Here is a 19,002-nt window from a genome sequence, read left to right as displayed (position 1 = left end):
TATAAGTAATCAAATGTGTATTAAACTATATGTACTAGGAATGTTGTTAATAGTTATAAAATGATATACGTAGGTACATATTTGTACCCGTATCATTGTAGCAAATACCGCGCATACTGTAAAAATATCATCAATTAATTGGATTCCTATAATGATTTTACTTAGAAGCCTCATTAGTTCATTTTGTTAAAATTTTAAGGTAAATTTAAGTTAGCGTGTATAGGACCCAAGATTATATGGTTGGTTGAATATAAGATTTAAAGGGGACACTCTGTATAATTTAATTTCTATGATTTTTGTTTTGATTCCTTACTAATTCAACAAAGATGATATTAATACAATATCAATGAGATGATATTAATCATCATCATCATCATCAGCCTATCCTCGTCCACAGCTGGACATAGGCCTCTCCAATGATACGCCATTGAGCTCTTCGCATCCAGCCGTCGCCCGCCACTTTGCGAATATCGTCACCCCATCTAGCTGGAGGACGTCCTACATTAATACATTGTCAATATCATAGCTAAATAACTACATTATTGACTACGAATGAAATGTGAGTAGTATATGCAGCTTAAATTCCTATTGTTAGTAGTTATCTTCTTCTTCTTCTTCTCTAGCTACATTTTATCTCCTGAAATAATTACCGAACTAACTAACTAACTGAAATAATTAACTAAAATCGAACCTTAGATATCAAATAATAATTAGTATAAAATATCCAGGTCGTAATCAAAATCTTTAGGGTACTTTCCGTGGAACTGTAATGACCAAATTTTGCGAAAAGTGAAAACTTACAATACAAAAAAAAAAGGGAAAAATCGCAAAAACGTAAATCTTTAGTAAAACAATAAACTTATTTCATACAAAATGAGTGCACACGCAAATTTAAGCTTAATTTCTATAAGTTATGATTGTATAGTCACGGAATGGGTACAGAAAAGTCTGAAATAAAGTTTATTATTATTAAATAACTTGCGACCTTTATATATTACATATATATACAGCTATTTATTATATATTTTATTAATCCAACAAAGTTAATATGTTAGTATATCTATATAATGTTAATAAGTACATAGGAAGTTGACAAGGCATTAGGTAGTAGTAAAAAGGAAGGATGGTAAAAACATTAGTGTAATCTCATGTCATTATTGGAGGAAATCTTTTTATATTAATTCATTTGTGTTTATAAATTATATTTATAAATAAATGTACGAGGATAAGTGCTGTATTGAGGTCGTTCTCGGCGCGCGTCTTGTGGGTTCGATTTCGGTTCTGGTAATGAGATAAGGTGAGGGTTTGGGTTCCGCCTCTCAACACAAAATATTTTATTGGGCGGTGTGGGGAACGGAGTATTATAACACTAGGTTACCTAAGCCTACCCTGGTCTGGAAAAAGCGTAATGCTGTATAGTTATGGCTGGCTATGGCTATGACTATATATCTATGGCTGAAAAAAGAAACTGAAATTTGGAACAAAAAACTATATTTTATGTTTTATAATCCATGGAAATGAGCGACAAATTGTACATATATAAAATTCTTTCCATTTTCTCTTATCACAAAATTTTAATGTTTAAGCGTTTGTTTTATTACATAACTGTTTTCACAATTAACTATAACAAACATAATCTAAATATTGGTATTTTCTTATCTGTTGCGCGTTAAAATTATTAAAAAAAAATACAATGAACATAATGGATTTCTTATGCATTTATAATGAAAATGATGCGGGTTTTACCCTTAAATGATCATTTTTATAGTGTTTTTCCTTAATATGAATAAATACAATTCAAACGACAGCGTTTGATAGTATGTTAATATTTATTTAAAACACGTTCTTTTTTAAAAAAAATAGTAAATTGGGAACGAAAGTGTCTTAACTCTACGGTATCTCTGATCACCCCCTTAAGAAAAGGATGCTTTATTAACTTATATATACCCGTATTTCTCCAATCACAAGTAAGATCTCACAGCAACTGAATAAGCAACGTCTATAAGAGAACCATAGAAAGCCTAAAATCTAAAGGAAATTGATAATTATCGAGGGGAAATTATATAATGATGGCAAGAAAAAGTCTAACAATAAACTAATTTCCGTAGTTTGTCACACAACTGCAGGCAACGTTTCTATGGTAAAATATCGAAAGTGTTATTCAATTTCTAGTAATCTATCATTTCTGTTTATGAATATTCTCGTAATTAAAAGATGGATGAAGAAGATCAGATCTTCTGTTTCTAAGCATTAAGAAAACCCTCCCTATTTTTAACGCATCGTCCAATTTTCGAGACAATGCATATTCAGCAATGAGCAATTCCGCGCTCTGTCTTGATACTAGAGCGAGGAAATGAAAATAACTCATTCTCCTCAGGGAGTATCGAATCCACAACTGTCGCGCTTATAATTAACGTCTACTTTAAGAAATATATATATGAAATATATGTTTTTCACGAATAGTTAATAATTCAATTAATATAAATAGTAGAGTTTTGTTTGGATGGAACTTGGGAAGTAGAATGATCATATGTTTATTTTTTCAACCTCGCAAAAAGAACTTAGTGTCAAGGCAATATATTCTGCACTTAACGCCCAAATTCAAGAAATTACTTGTTGAGTGGTAGAACTTAACGCTGTGCTATATTTATTATTATTATAAATGTTTCTTCTACTAATTTAAATTAAAACGAAACTAGATCAAATTTAGGTTTTGTTATTATTATTTAAACAACTTATAATTATACGCAATTGAGAACCAAAACAATAACTGAATGATAAATATTAATCAATAAAAATATACACGAATCGTTCATAAATGCAAATTTTAACGTTAATCGCATCTACATTATACATTCTAGATTATTTCTAATATTTAAGTATAATATAATATGTTTTTTAAAAATATTTTTGGCCTCACATCTGTATACTCGTATGTAACCTATAGCATAAGGGTTGCGTGAACACGGCATATACGAGTATACCTGTAAGTGGGTCGACACGATCGGTCAGCCGAAATAATTTGTCTACTGCACGATAGCACGCGAAACCTACATATTGACTAAACAATGAAAAATAATACATATATCCATCACATATATATGTATTATGTGTAACATTGTATTTACGTAATGTTTTTGTTCAATTAAATAATTTTTATTGTAATAAACGCCATTGTAGAGCGTTAGTTATTTAAAATGTGCATGTTTTTCTCTTAATGGAATGAAGAGAATAGTATCAATTTTTGTTATTTGTATATGAAGAAATAGTTGAGGTCGTTCTGCATTCGGACTGTGATGGGATTCGATTCCTGTTCTGGGGAATAAATTATGTTTATTTCTTTGCTCTTGCAGCAAAGTGAAGCGCTGGGTTCCGCTGCTATAATTGAGCGGAAGGTGTCTTGCGTTTACTAGGTTTCTTCTGTCTAACCTGCTACTTGCAGAATAGAGCGTAAAGCTGAATAAAAATTGAGATTAAGCGAACTTTCAGTAGCTTCTCTCTGTTTATACTGTAAAAATTGTTAAAGAGTTTATTATTGTCTTAAACGATTAATTTTAGTTCCTTTTTGTTATTAAACCAGCTATGTAAATAATGTCTTATGTCTAAGTTTAGAGACAAAAGTCGTGTGAGTCAGAAAAATATGTAGAGAGCTCGTTGAAGTCTTTTTAAGGACGAATATTTAATTTTTTCTCATAACGCATTATTAAACGAATAAGAGTACATTTTCACCTTGCACCATTGTATGTAATTAATAATTAATAAATCTAGAGTTAAAAAAATCCATTCACCATTTTCCGCACAATTTTCGAGACATTACTAACTAACTCGGCGTAACACAACGCCGAGCTTTGTCTTATTCAAGAGCGACGAAATGAAAATAGTTCTTCCTTTTGAGTTATAATCGAACACAGAACCGACACGTTTACACCCAGACGCTGTGCCACTACGCCACGAGAGCCTCATTCATTCTTCACATAATGCTATAAAACAACTCTACTATAACAACATTTCGGACGAGTAGAAAAGATTTTGCGAATTTATAATATACTTATAACGTTAAATAGGTATATAAAAAATCATATAAATAAGAAATATTTACGACAACATCTCGTAAAAGGTGTCATATAACAACATTAACGGTGATGGACTGTGACAATGACCCTTCGCAAAATATTTGTCTTTTGACACATCCTCAAAATAAAATTCTGTTAAATATTCATCGGTTTTGGTAATAATTCTTTTAGTTAACTAGTTGGTCGTCGCTTTATTTTTTTATGATTAAAAAGTTATTTTTAAGTTTTATTGAGACTAGACTTGTAGACTGTAGACTGTAACGTGACAAGTTGTGGGTTCGATTCCCAATCGAGTAAATCAAATATTTAACATTTTCACTTCCTCGCTCTCGCACGAACGAACGATTGCAGGCAAAGTCTCCAGAATCCATCTGAAAGTGGAAAACGGAAATGTCATAACGGGAACGGAGTGCCTTACCACTAGGTTTTCATGTACTTTCTGCCTATCGTGATCATACAGTATGATACTAACAAAATATCTTATGAAAAGAAAACAGAAAGAGAGTTGTTTATGATATAATGTGCTGAGTGGTGGAATTCAACCGCGCTGCCTTACTAAATTTAATTGAAAATAAATTTCGAATCCACGATCACCGCGTTTGTGTTTGCTGTCTTGTCCAAGTTTTTAAATTTAAATAATAAATTGTTATATTTTTGTCATTAATGCATATTCATATGGAGATATTAACCTAGTGATGCCGTAGTGGCGCAATTGGCAATTAGAGCATGTCTAATTGTTCACGACGGTTATGAGTTCAAAATTTCCGATCTTTTTTGGGGAAATATTTATATTTTTTACTATATTTACTACATAGTGTTATTAAAAATATTATATAATTTACAAGAAGAAGGTGAAAGAAATCACAATTGTACGGTATACCTACTACGGTATGATGACTTTTTTAACGAATTTCCCTCAAAACATTATAAGCAGAATTCGCTCCGTTTTCTACTTTCTGTCTGAATTCGAGACATTAATGAAAATCAGCGTCCCGCTTCATTGAACCATGTTAGCATATTTCATTTCCTCGGCGGGAATCGAATCCTTAACCGTCGCTTATACGCACGCTTGTGCCCCTGTTGGACCCCGACTCACGACGGTCTCAAAGAAACAAGGTGTTTGTTGATATTTGTGTAAAAAATTTTTTTTTTTCAAGAATTTGAAATGTAAGAGTACGAATTTGAAGTTTAGAAGTAAGTCCTAAATGGGACTTAAAAGAGTATAAGTCAAGTCAAAGAAAATAAACTAATAAGAAAACATTATTGATTTTTGTTAGTAACAAGTTACTGACAAAAATAAATAATGTTAGATTATTAATTTTGTTTTTCCGGTTTTCTTACTGCGTCACCATGTTAGATTAGATTGAATTGATAAAGCGCTTATGACATTTGGCATTTAAAACATAGGGTGAAAGAAAAATATTCACAAAATTTTGCTGCATCATAGAAGTATTGTATAGGTTGTAGGTTCCAATCTCGGTTGAACGTATTTTTAGATTTGATATAATTTTTCTTGAGTAATCTAGTTGATCTAATATTTTCGATATGTGCCCAAAAAAGTGAACTTACCCTTTTTTTCCCACAAAACAGAGCAGATAGAGGGAATCGAGTGTCAAAGAACTCCTTTTTCTTTTTTTTATATTTTAAATAAGAACTTTTAACTTATGTCGGAGAGTGGAGAAAGAAGTAAGGTATTTCTCTTAGGTAGAGGTAACAATACATTACACATTTCTTCTCGAAAGATGAAACAGATAGATGTGGTAAAAAAATATTCTGTGTAGGGATATATTTATTGTTAATATCAAATTACACAAAAGCTTTTAAGCATATTAAATATTTTCCGTGCAGTTCAAGAAAAATCTGAACACAGTATTGACCTTTTTGAAGATGATTAAGTATTTCTAAATTAAACAATAAAAATTTAAATAACATTTTAATGCATAATATACATATTAGTATTCAAAACGTTTGAATAAATAAACATGCAACTATAATTATAAAGCTAACTAGTTCATCTAACAAAGGAAACAATAAAAATTGTATCATAGACTAATAATAAAGATTCTTATACAAATATTAAAAAAAATACATTCAATATTGATTTTAAAATAAAAAATATATACATATAAATTTAAGTACAGGGAAAAAGAAAAAAAAATAGGTACCGTTTTCAAAAACCCATACGTCCCCACTCTCTAAAAGCGAATGTTTACCGCGTGAGGTTACCCGAACAGCATTCAGTCGTCGATTCGCCGTCGCCTGCGCAGCTGGTGTCGCGCGGCAATAGTTTTCCAGCCACGGAAAAATTGTGTCGCGAGTGTCTGACACTACATACCTGTGCTAGAGCAGTGTCTGACTGTGTATCATGGATTATGTGTTTGGCTCCCAAGTGTCATTGTGATTTTCTTTACTGCAGCACTCCAGGCCCACCCCTTCGCTGCTGACTTCCTTAACACGTAAGATTTAACTTTTACCTGTATTCACCTCACGGCCTTCTAAATGTTAAAAATAAATAGTAAAAGTTCGAGCGCTCAAGTTTTTTTATTATTAAAAAATATATTGTGTAACGATTGAATAAGCGTAGGAATTTTGAAACTGAAAGTATTACGAAAGGCAGTCGGAATATCTGTCCGTCATAGGCGCTAATGTGGTTATTAGATACTGAATGTCGCTAGCATTTAACACGTTCGCGTGACGGCAATGTGTCTTGTCACGTTAGTACTTGGGTGGTTTCGGAAGTAGGGGCTAGAGCACCTAGAGTCATGAAAATTAATGTTTTACTTAGAAATTTATTTAATTATAATATCAAAATATAATAATAATCGGTAATTGCTGCTAATTAAATAATATCTATGTGAATATTATATAAGATAAGTTTTTAAGAATGAGTTGTACATAATAGTAATTATCGTTATTAAATAGTTGCCAGTTCAGATACTTGGGAAAACCTCACATAATAATTTATTCCAATAGGTTTAAATATATTTATGTATTATATATAAATCTCATTTTTTTCAATCGAATCGTATATTAATGTATATTCGAGTTGTCGTCAATATATAATTTAATATCGATTCTTGACTCGATAAACCAGTAACGCCACCTTTGAACTATAAAGGTCTTAAATATATATTTTTTTCTTTTTTTATTTTGTAAAATGCAGCCGTGGTACGTAAATGAAACCCAACATTTTTTTAATTACAGTCATTTTCAATTATAAATAATAACATAACGTAGATAAATAAAAATGATTACAATTTAATTATTTTTCATTGTGTGAGAAAAATTGGATAAATTTAATTTAAAATATTAAAATAATAATGATGCCTTAAACATTTTAGTAAAGTTTTTGGACACACTCTATACTAATATTATAAAGCTAAAGAGTATATTTGTTTGAACTTGCCAATCTGAGCAACTACAGCTTTGAATTAAAAAAATAATTTATAATCTCTAAATGGAGACTTTAGGCATATGACATCCGATACGACCAATAATTGCGAAGAAAGAATAAAAAAAATTGCAAAAACAATGCAAAAATCTTATTTACTTCAATTTCACCAAACGTACGAATTTGTAGGTGAAGCTAGTATACTAGTATATATATAAAAATATATAAACGAAATAGTGTATCGAACACGGAACACATTACACTAAAACTATAAAACTAAAAGTGTGCTTGACAGATCAAGTATTAAAACGAGTTTTTTGTTATTATTCCATCTACGTGTGATATTTGCGAACTCCATTTATAGTTTCGCTATATTTAAGATTTTTTCCGCAAAACACTGCTTAAATAAAATAATAAAAAGAAAACCATAAAGCTTATCCAAAAGTAAATAATTGTAAGTAATTGTAATTGAATTCTCATTTTTTTACCATAATGTTCAAATAGAGCTAGGTCTTTCGTAAAATCTATAGAAATTTAAACTTAGGTTAACTACTATAGCAAGAAATAGTAAATACAAATTAAACTGAGACGTTGCGTAATTATAAATAATAAACAAAGATTGATTATCTCCGTCCTATTTATGCGTGAGATTACAATTATTAAACAATGCAATCGGTTTGCAAATGGATGCTTTTTTTTGTTAGAAATTCAATATTGCCAACCGAGTAATTGCTGTAAAATAATAAAAAAAAAATTATATAAAATAAGCTTAAGGTCGAATTTGAAAGGCTTTTTTCAAATCGACGCTTATATAAATATTTGAGTACCGGGCGTCATGCGGATTTAGTTGTTTGGTCGCCGTTACATCATCCTTAATGGGGTATATATTATATTTTTAACCTGTCACGTAATTAATAAGTCACTTGACAGCCATTATTATTATTATTATAGACCGTTGTGGCGCAGTGGCTCAAGCGTGTTGGTTGTGGGTGCAATTCCCGCTCGGGGGAATGAATTATTATTTATTAATATATTTTTTTATAATATTTTCTCGCTCTTATATGTTACCAGCAAAGCAAAGCCTTATCCTGAGAAAAGTGGGCGACGAAGTGTTTTAGGTTCCTAAACACTAGGTTCCATCTGCTTACTCTGCTATAGGCGGGATACAATGTGTAGCTGAGAATATTATAGACGATTTTAGGTTCACAGCGTGATTAAGAAAAAAATTAATATATTTTTTTTATATTTGTGTTAGGTTGAATAGGTCATATGTCATTGCTTCCTTAGCGGCGTCGGTGATAAAAATAACTTGTCTAACAGCTTACACTGATAAAAGTTTTTTGTTATTTTTGTATGAAATGATAATTAAAACTTAAAATTCTTTCTAAATTTATTTTTAATTAACATTGAAATGTAAACATGCATTATTTTTATACATATGCAAGTAATCGATCGGCAATTCACTTCCTATGACAAAAATATATTAACTGCCAACACGTGATTTAATTTCATAATATTTATATCACGGAAACCGTGCGTCAAATTAGATTTGTAAAAACGAATAAAATTAGATTATAATTATAATTAATTTAATAAAGATTGATAAAAGCTATATTATATTACATATCTATGATGTAAGTAAAGATGGCTGTTGATGATGATGATGATGATCTATATTAGTACAACTAACACGCATACGGTTGTCTGACCCCAAAAAAGATATAGTATATACTCGTAGTAACCGATAAAAATAATGATTAAATATAATATTTTTTATAATAAACAATCATCCAAAAATAGAAATGATATTGTTATCATAAACGTTTGACCTGAGTTTACGAATTTTACTAAGCAAACTTTCAGTTACTGACATATGAGTCAGTCAAACGACTATGTTTGTATAGTACAGTCAACGAGTTGTGGCCGCTTGAAACTCACTCGAAAAAGTAAGTATGGCCGCTTTTAAGAAAGAAAGAAAGTAAGAAAAAGTCTACTAAAAGCAGTTCACAGCTGTGTACAGCTAACTGTAAGGCGGCCACTATTCATCGAGCGTACTATACTTTGTTTAATAAGTTATATATAAGATAAAGCACAAGTTTACCTCGACAAAGTCTATCGTCCAAGTCGAGTAAAATATTTTTGTTACAATCTATCGGAAAAGTGGGTTATGGTCAAGGCGATTTTCGATTTTATGTTTTACCTTGCAATACTAGTATAAGATCGAAATGTAGAGCAGTTTTAAATTCTTGAATTTATATTGAAATTAAGATTTTATCGTATTTGGATTCGTATCATCTTAAAAAGATATCGTGTACCTCTAAAGGCGACGATCGTAGGTTCGATATCCGTTTGGGGTAAAACATTCGAAAACAGAGTCTAGATTGCCCCTGCCTGCTCTGTGTGCGTATTTTTCATTACTTGTTGTCTTAATTTTCATTTTTTTGTAAATATTTTTTAAGAGAAAATGCTTCCTGGACGTCTACTATGGCAAACAAGACTAAGTTTTCTTTTTTTAATATTCTTTTGAAGGCGGCTCACAACTAGAACATTGACTACTTAACCGACGGCGATAAAAGATAGATAGAAGATACAATGTTACAAATAAAACTAACAGATATTTCTATAGCATTAAAATAATAATTATTAGGCAAGAATTATAACTAAGTTAATATTTGATAACCAGCTATTAATGTCAAATAAATATTTAGCCCAAAACGTCATATTTAAAATAACATTAATTAAAAATCAATTAAAAATTAGTGTTTAATAATATGTATGAAAAAAAATGTGAATTCCTCAAATATTAACAAACACAAGGTGTATCTTTTGTATAATTTGTTAATAAATTTAACTAATATATTGACTAATTTGCATGTGTATACATAAATTACAGTAAACTAGTAATTACATTCGGTATTGCTTATGTTTTGTCAACAGTCGAAAGCATTTACATATTGTGGACGTGCTTCCGTACAATTTAGAAGAGAAAAACAACTAGATTTTGTTCTGAGAATTTAGATTCGTTAAATTTAAAAACAATAATATGTAAGGAAACAATTATTAATTAATTTTGATTTGACATGAGTTGTTTAATTATTTCTAACAGCTATATCTATATCTCTAGTTATATCTATACGCTATATCTCACATACCAGGTTAAGCAGGGGAAGCCTAGTATTAAGACACACCTTAGACATTGTTGATTAGTGGCGGATCTCAACAAAACTTAACTTAGGTTCACGCTTTATCTCTAGCGGGGTAGACGGAGAGAACGTAGAGTTAAACGCTACGGTCTCTACATACCTCTTTCGCCTCATTCACTGTCGGCAACCTCAAACAGATAGAAGAAATGAAAAAAAATGATTGTTCTGAGTAGGAATCGAGAACCACTGTGCCGCTTAACCATTAGGGCCTTTTAATTGTTTTGTACAATATAAACTAATATTGTCACAAATTTGTAAGTCACAAAAAGAACTAACGATCTTCTAGGCACAATTAAAAGAAACATTAGACAAACAAATCTATACTTAACAATTTAGTAGTTTTTCCTTACAACTCGTATTTATTACTATCATTGATTAAAATACGCTGATTAATCGAATATCGGCATATAAATACTTTGAAACGTTAATTTAATAACATCGATTTCTCAGGTTCAATTCAAGAAGATATATTGCAAAATCTATTAATATATTACCTATATGTAATTATATTAAAGCAATCAAATTTGAAGTTAAAACTAATAAATCTAAGATATTATGAACTTAAAGATATGTAGGAGCTAATTTAATTCCTTGGCTCTATTTTGAGTTTTAAGTTTAAGCTCTACGTTGCAAATTAAGATAATAAACTAAAATTAAATTAAATTAAATCATCTTCACGCTGTATCCCGCACACACCCGGGTAGGCAAAGGGAACCTAGTCCGGGCTATATAATATAAGAGCCCGTAATTAAAAAATAATTTAAATACAATCGTTCCCCCGAGAGAAGAATAATATTTCGAATACAATTGTAAATAAGATACGTGATTGACATCTTTCATTATCTTTTATTAAACAATTATCTGTGATACATTATACTCATCAGATCGCGATATCACACGTAGAGTTGATAAGGAGATAGGAGCCAGGAGGATAGGAGAGGACAAATATAGCAATGAGGCTGTGGATTCAATTCCCACTCATGGATTTTTTTCCTTCCTTCGTATATGTTCACTTTAAAAAATATATCTCAATTTAAATAGATTTTGTCACCATTTCGAAAACTTGGATATCAACAGCCTCGTATTTACATAAATCTTTTGTCATTTTATTACCTATATTTATGCAATAGCCGAAGTGTTGCAAAGTCCAGCCCAATTTGTTTGACTTACGCAAAATATCAAAATGTAAGTATATAACATAGATTTGTATATTCTTACCAAATAAAACCTGTACGTCGTAACAAACCAGTTCCAAAGCAAATATTGAATTATAATTAACATCGTATACATGTTGGGCTATTGTGAAGTTAGTCGATAGTACTGTGATACTGAGCTCGGTCTGAGAAAGCTAGTTATTTATCTGGTGGCTTCATTTTTTTGTATTTCATAAATATCTATAAATGTGTATGTATAGGTATATTCTAGATATATTTCATATATACATATATACGTAAATTTATTTTCAGTTAAGAAAAAAATCGGTAGTGGGAAACTAAAATGAAAATATTGCTAAGAATTTTAAATAAATAGTTTTGAATAAAAGTGACAAAATTATGAGCTTTTCGGTTTTTTTTATACAATTCGTCTTTTACTGTTTTAGAATAACCGAAATCGATAGCCAAAATTACAAGTGATAAAAAGTGCCGCGTTAAGTTTTGCCACTCAACATAGAATGTCTTGCAATCATGCGAAGAGCTAAGTACGAACTCTATTATGCTCTACCGATACTGCAAAGGAGCAACCATCAGGTCGAAATATCAAAGAAGTATACCTAACCTTTTATACAATTTACATTGACAAAGTGACCTCGTCCCCATTTCCTAGCTTTTCCAATGCTATAAAAAAATATTGCAGGTAATCCTCAACGTATGCACGAAGCTTGTTTCCTTTCGATACATGTTTACTATTATTTATTACAACATGATTTTGCATTAGTTACTTTTTGCTAAGGCATAATTTTGTTATCATTATGTATCCACATTATAATCTTGTACAATTATTATTAAAATTTATGTAAAATAATAATATATGGATTTGTTTTTTAATATAAAATGGCTTCGGTATACTTGTAATTTTCTTAGGACGCACCCCTAAGCATCCCAATTTAAAGGTGGAAGCGTTGATAGGGAGTAAATATTTAGTTACTTTTTCATCATCATCTATTTCTCATATTAAAACAAATAAATAACAAAAATGAAATCTATTTTTTCTTGTAAATAAATAGAACGCCTCTACAAAAAGCATGTTGCTAAGCGGGAAATGGGGGAACGATATTTGTCTTAATGGAAACAGAGTGTCTTAAGGTTGTATGAGGTTCCCTCTGCCTATCCTGCTATGTGTGGGATAAAGCGAATATGATAAATAAAAGAAATAGTACAATATTAAAAATAAAAAAAATATTATAATTACTTGTCAGTTTTGTTGCTATATTTGATTCAACATAAAAAAATATAGTAAAAAATAGCGAATTATCGAAAGCTGTTTCGATGAAGTAAGGCACATAAACGAGAACATGTTTTCACATGTCAATAAAATTGTTTAAATGCTAGTATAACGTCCATATAAAGATTTTGAACAAGTTCGCTTCCGCTTTGTTTTTATATAAAAAGTTTACATTGTTGATATATTTTATATTTTTAACATTTTTAAATTAGGTTTTTTGCATCACGATGTATCCCGCATATAGAAGGGTAGGCAGAGGGAACCTGGGAACCTAGTGTTACAAAAGTAATATGTAACTCATAAGAGGCTAGAAATTATATTATAAAAATAAACGTTTTTGTATATTTTATTATTGTATACAATTATATTAAAGTTCAACATACAAAAAATTATGATATATAATTAAGTAAATAACTCGTCATTGTTGTGAAATTAGAATGTGTTAGAAGGTGCAGTGGATGCAATACGCAACAGGTGAAGGTTGGTGGTCAGTGGCTTTTATAATATCAAAATAACACGAATAGGTCACATTTAAAATGACGTTTGGGTACTGATGGCCCCAAGCTTAATAGCCCATGTTTTTTGTCATTGCTCATATAAAAAAAATATCAACTGCTTATAGAGAGTGACAGCCGTAAGCGCAGCAGTAAGCCAAATAAGCTGAAAATGTTTCTCAAGTGTAGGGCTTGGGGCCAGTCGTCGTGTCACTGTAAGCCCGAAAGGTTGTGAGTTCGATTCCCACGTGTCTTAATAGGAAAGCAGTGTCTTTTTTAACATTAGTTTCCCAGGATCCTTCTGTTTACCCTGTGTGTATGTGTGGAATACATCGTAACGCTAATTAAAGTATAGGGAGGACTAAGAGAGGTTTCCTGTAGATTTCTGTGGGATAGGAAAAAAACGAGATTTTACAGCTTGTTTGAAATATAACTTGAATTATCATATTTACTTCTAAGTAATAGTTTCCAAATCCAATTGCCATTTATTTGTTCATAATATAGATATTACATAAATGTCCATAGAGCGATGTACTTTCAGAGCTTACATAATTTGACCTTTACGTCCTGTATTGCAACACTTTGATGCTTCCAGCTGTAATAGACATTGCATTTGCTTTCGCTAGTGACCTCTCACTTCTGTGCTTTATTTACTCTATGTACATCATTTCTTACAACATGATATATGTGATTTCAGTTTCAATTGTAAACTTATTGTTGTCGTTATAAAATCTAAGGCGGATGGGATTCAAATGGGATTAGAAATGTCTTAATAGAGAACTGAGTGTCTTAAAATTAGGTTCTCAGGTTCCCTATGCCTACCGTTCTACGTGCGGGATATGAAGTTGAAAAAAAATTTTTATAATCTGTGTACCTAATGCTTATATCTATGTTAGTATATACTAAACGCTTCCTTGGAATGACATATGTACCTCTATCATCGTCTCTAGGAAAACCTTAAAAAGTCTTTTATTATTGGAGATTCCTAATAAGCTGTTATTGTATAGATATATCAATATTTTGTATACAGAACCCAGATGTCTGTGCAAACCTAACTGTACGAACTGTTCGGGTCGAAGAGCGTCGACCTATCGGGTACTTATGTAAGATCAATGTACTGTACTGAACATTAGCTAGTTGCTGTCAGATTGCTATAATGTGATTCAAATATAATAATTGACTTTTTTTTCTCATATTTACTTTTATTCTGATATTAAAATAAATATCATTTTTTTGTATCATAGCTGTATAGATTCGATTTCCAAATATAAGTATTAATATTTATTGTGTAGTACCTAATAGTAAAATATACAGATTATACACAAATGTTGAAAAACTTTTTGCAATATATATTTTTTAGATAGTTACAAAAATAAAAATCCAATTTCATAAAACCCTAAATAACAAGTTCAATAATTTTAGACATTGTCATGAGTAAAGCACCATTACATCATTTAATTTTATTTTTACCATAATTCCTCACAAAAATAAATATATATTTTTTAAAAATTTAAGAATTAATAGCTTGGAGCCATTTAATTTCTCAAGGACTCCTTGGGAATATTAAATTGGTGGAAGAATGCGTTACTCTCCTTTTTTATTTGTTCACCAGACTAGGGAAAAGCCTATAATTCAGCCTTTTTTTAAGTACAAGTACAAGAGTTCCTCAAAAGTTTAATTTACAAATATTCTTGTTCATTTACAGCCCAAAAAATTTACATGTATAAGTATATTTTTAAGTAAATTAATATTTAAAAGATTATAAGAAATTTACGAATTTATTAGGTCATCGACTTTTTACAATAAAAAGCGAATACAATATGTAATATATACATATTAATCTGGCGTCCATATGTAATCACCTGTCATGATTCATACAAACTCATGGACAGATGAGATATAAAAAAAATATGATATTCATAGTTTAATAAGCTATATCAGTTATGATTAAGAATAGGCTTAATAAAGCAAATATGAAACTACAAAAGCTTAATAACTTCGCGGAGGCTTTTAGTTAGAAAAAAGTGAAAAATATCTGCTGTTTTCTAGTTATCTTAGTGAGATATCTGTAATAACCTGTAGCAGGTTGTGCAGCACTTAACACGCATTGCCTCCATAATTGGGCGAAAAGTAGGGAAGCGGAGTGGAGCGGAGATATTAGGTTCCCTCTCCGGGGCCTATCCGGGATGCGGGATAAAGCGGGAAACTAAAAAAAAAATTCATAAGATTTTTTAAACTTTTATAAATAAATATGAAATTCTATTGAGAGGTTACTCGATAGTGCATTGACGTTAGAATTGTTGATTGATTTTCGTTTAGTTAACGGCATTACGTACTCGTACATACCGTAGCGTAGGCACCATTGTTGGTTTCGCACCTCCGCTGCATAAATTAACTTCCAACGGCTTTTAAGTTTTAACCCAAGAATGCATTTTGTTAATTATTCTGTTGTAGTTTCTAAATAACATTAACTAATAATAATTATTGTTTAGGAGTTTTCCAACGTTTCCCACTTAGCAGGGTAGACAGAGGGTATCTAGTGATATGGTACTCCGTCCACTCCCACTCGGGAGTGATTAGGATTTCTGGGTAAAGGCTTCGTAAAGGTATTTATAATATATATATCTGATTTTCTTATATCAAAATATATGGATTAATATAGGAATATAAATTTGATTTTGTATTCAACCTGGACAAATAATGTCATTCGTTTAACAAAATACAGAGTGAAGAAACGAATATATTTATTAATAATAATTCATACCCCCGAGTGGGGATCGATCCCACTTGTGCCCCTTCGCCGTGACTGCCTTACATATAGATTATCTATATATATAAAAGGACTTGTCCTCACTGACTGAGGTAAGACGCACGCACAGCCGTAACCGCTGTGCGTAGAAACGTGACATTTGGATAAATGTTTACTTTCGTAATCTGGACATCCACTAAGAAGGGATTTTGAAAAATTTTAACCTTAAAGGGGTAAAATAGGGGCTCAAAGTTTGTATGGAAAAAAAATTAAATCGGCACCGATTCGTATAAAATTTGAAATTTAGATTTTTAAAAGTATTTAATTGAATACGTGTTTCATGGTTTTCTAGAATTCTTCCCCTAAGGGTGCAAATAAGGGGTTAAAAGTTTGTATGGACAAATTCTTAAATCGCCACCGATTTTTATAAAAATTGATATTTAGACTCTTAAAAATATTTAATTGAACATGTGTTTCATGGTTTTCTAGAATTCACCCCCTAAGGGTGCAAATAAGGGGTTGAAAATTTGTATGGAAAGATCTTCAAATCGCCACCGATTTTTATAAAATTTGAAATTTAGACTCTTAAAAATATTTCATCGAATACATGTTTCATGGGTTATTAGAATTGACCCCTAAATACGCAAGCGAAGCTGCGCGCGTCCGCTAGTAATATATATGTCGTTACTCGTTTACATTCATATCTTATGGTTGCATCTGACGGATGTCATATTAAATAAATTATAATTATATTAGGCTTCTGCCCAGTACTAATTAGTCGATCTTCGTAAACTCGTTTGAAACTCGTGAGGCATTTCCGTTGTCATTTCGTAGAGTATCGATATATGTATTTTAGAAGTCAAATTATTATTTTTCGGCCATATTATCCTTGAATTAAATTATTAATAACCATTTTTAGTCATTTTATTTTCCCTTTTTGTATTTATGTTGTCTAAAGTTTGTCTGCATAACTAATACAGTTTATATAGACAGCGTGCCAATTAATCTTTGTCTGATTTGTAAATGTAATTTTCAACGAATAAAACTTGGATAAATAGTATTAGTAGTAAATAAACAAGTTAGTATTGTTAAAGTACTATTTACTATTTTTTTAATCGACAAAAAAATAGAAGAGTGATTAAAGAATGTCATTTTTAGATGTATATATCATGTTTATTATGAAATGAAATAAAAGTTGATATTTTCATTTCTTCGCTATGGTAACAAGGCAAAGTGCGGCGGTGAGACCCGCAATGTCTCCAGAATCTGGCGGAAATTGGAGAACGAAAGTGTTTGAACGGGAAAGTAGTGTCTTAACACTAATAAACTAAAATTAATGACTTACAGAAACAAGCCTAAAATAAACTTATCTTTAAACAATTTTAAAGATATTTCACCTTCTATCGTATACAAGAAGTAATTTTTTAAACTTACGTATTATTGATTAAATTATAATTTGATTTACGTAATCTATGTCAGTGGAGATACTGGAGCGTGTTTAAAACGTGTTTAAAAAAAAATAACATATAAATAGTCCACCTTGAATTTGAACCTGTAACCTTCATCTGCAATAAGAATGCTTTTAGTTTTATAGCTAATCGAGGTAGCATTTAATTAACGTTATATGAGAAACAAGTAATTGTTTTTTTTAGAGATTTCTTAAGGAATTACGTATTATTTCGTATTTGTCGTTAGGCGTTGGCGTAAAGATTTTTAAAGATTTTCAAATCTAAATATTCCACAGGTTTTCGTCCTCTGTTCATTTTGTTTTCTTATCTCTAATTTCTTCGCTACCTTCAGGAAAGATGTAATTTTTTTTGTAATATAGTACTTAATATAATTTTTACTCTTATAGGATATTAGAAAAACATTTTAGCAAACAATTTTAAAATAAATACTCTGTATATTGTTTCTTTACTGTATTTAAAAAAAAAAAACAAAAAATATTTTTTAAGCTCTTAGGTAGAGTTAATTAGGTACATGTCAGGTAGATTAATTTATCTTGCTTTTAATTAACACTCTCATTATACAAATAAAAATATTTTAAGAAAATTGTTTATTTATTTATAACGTAATAGTAATAAAGACATCTGAACACAAAGTATGATTTGCATATAATAAGTAGTTGACTTTCATTTCTCAACATAAAAAAGTCGTATTTTTTTTAATTCCCAGAAATTATGACAGGATTGTATAATATGTGAGGCATACATTATTGACAATTAATTATATACTTTATTACTGACAGCATAAAGTTCAATTTCGATACATTATTGGTTACATCTGAAAAAATTTAGACATTTAATTTTGAACGCTATTCAATTACAATAAAGTTGATTTTGCGATAAAATCTTAAGATTCGTGACAGAAAAGTGGGACAGAACACGTAATTGCGTAATGCAGTACTTTTTTGGTATTATAACTAATCTAGAGAACCGGAACAAAGGCATTTGTATTGGTATTTTGAAATTCCTTAATTAACCTTTACATTGTAAAGAAATTAATCGCCTTGTAGTGGGCTACTGGGTTTCAGAAATTTCAATTTTCACACAAAGTCGAAGATACGCTTTTATTTTAGATAATTTTCTTAATTTCATCCCAAAATGTATCTTTGAATTCCCATGTTATATTGAATTATTAAAAAATCGTA

The 19,002-nt window shown here is 30.4% G+C and overlaps 1 protein-coding gene across 4 annotated transcripts in view; it reads left to right on the top strand.

The window, feature by feature from the left end:
* The first annotated feature begins 6,294 nt into the window (after positions 1-6,294).
* sona (sol narae metalloprotease) overlaps positions 6,295-19,002 on the top strand; it is a 111,063-nt gene continuing 98,355 nt past the window's right edge. For 2 of the 4 annotated variants that reach the window (XM_085194600.1, XM_085194599.1), the window contains exon 1: positions 6,297-6,529. The gene's annotated coding sequence lies outside the window, so the exon portion shown is untranslated. Of the gene's footprint in view, positions 6,530-19,002 lie in introns of all 4 variants that reach the window. The other 2 variants (XM_085194597.1, XM_085194598.1) reach the window with 2 other exon arrangements.

This window comes from Heliconius melpomene, chromosome 12, assembly GCF_056956725.1.
Source record: "Heliconius melpomene rosina isolate 202511_hmr_F chromosome 12, ASM5695672v1, whole genome shotgun sequence".
NCBI classification, from domain to species: domain Eukaryota; kingdom Metazoa; phylum Arthropoda; class Insecta; order Lepidoptera; family Nymphalidae; genus Heliconius; species Heliconius melpomene.
This window is presented reverse-complemented; position numbering and strand designations above follow the sequence as displayed.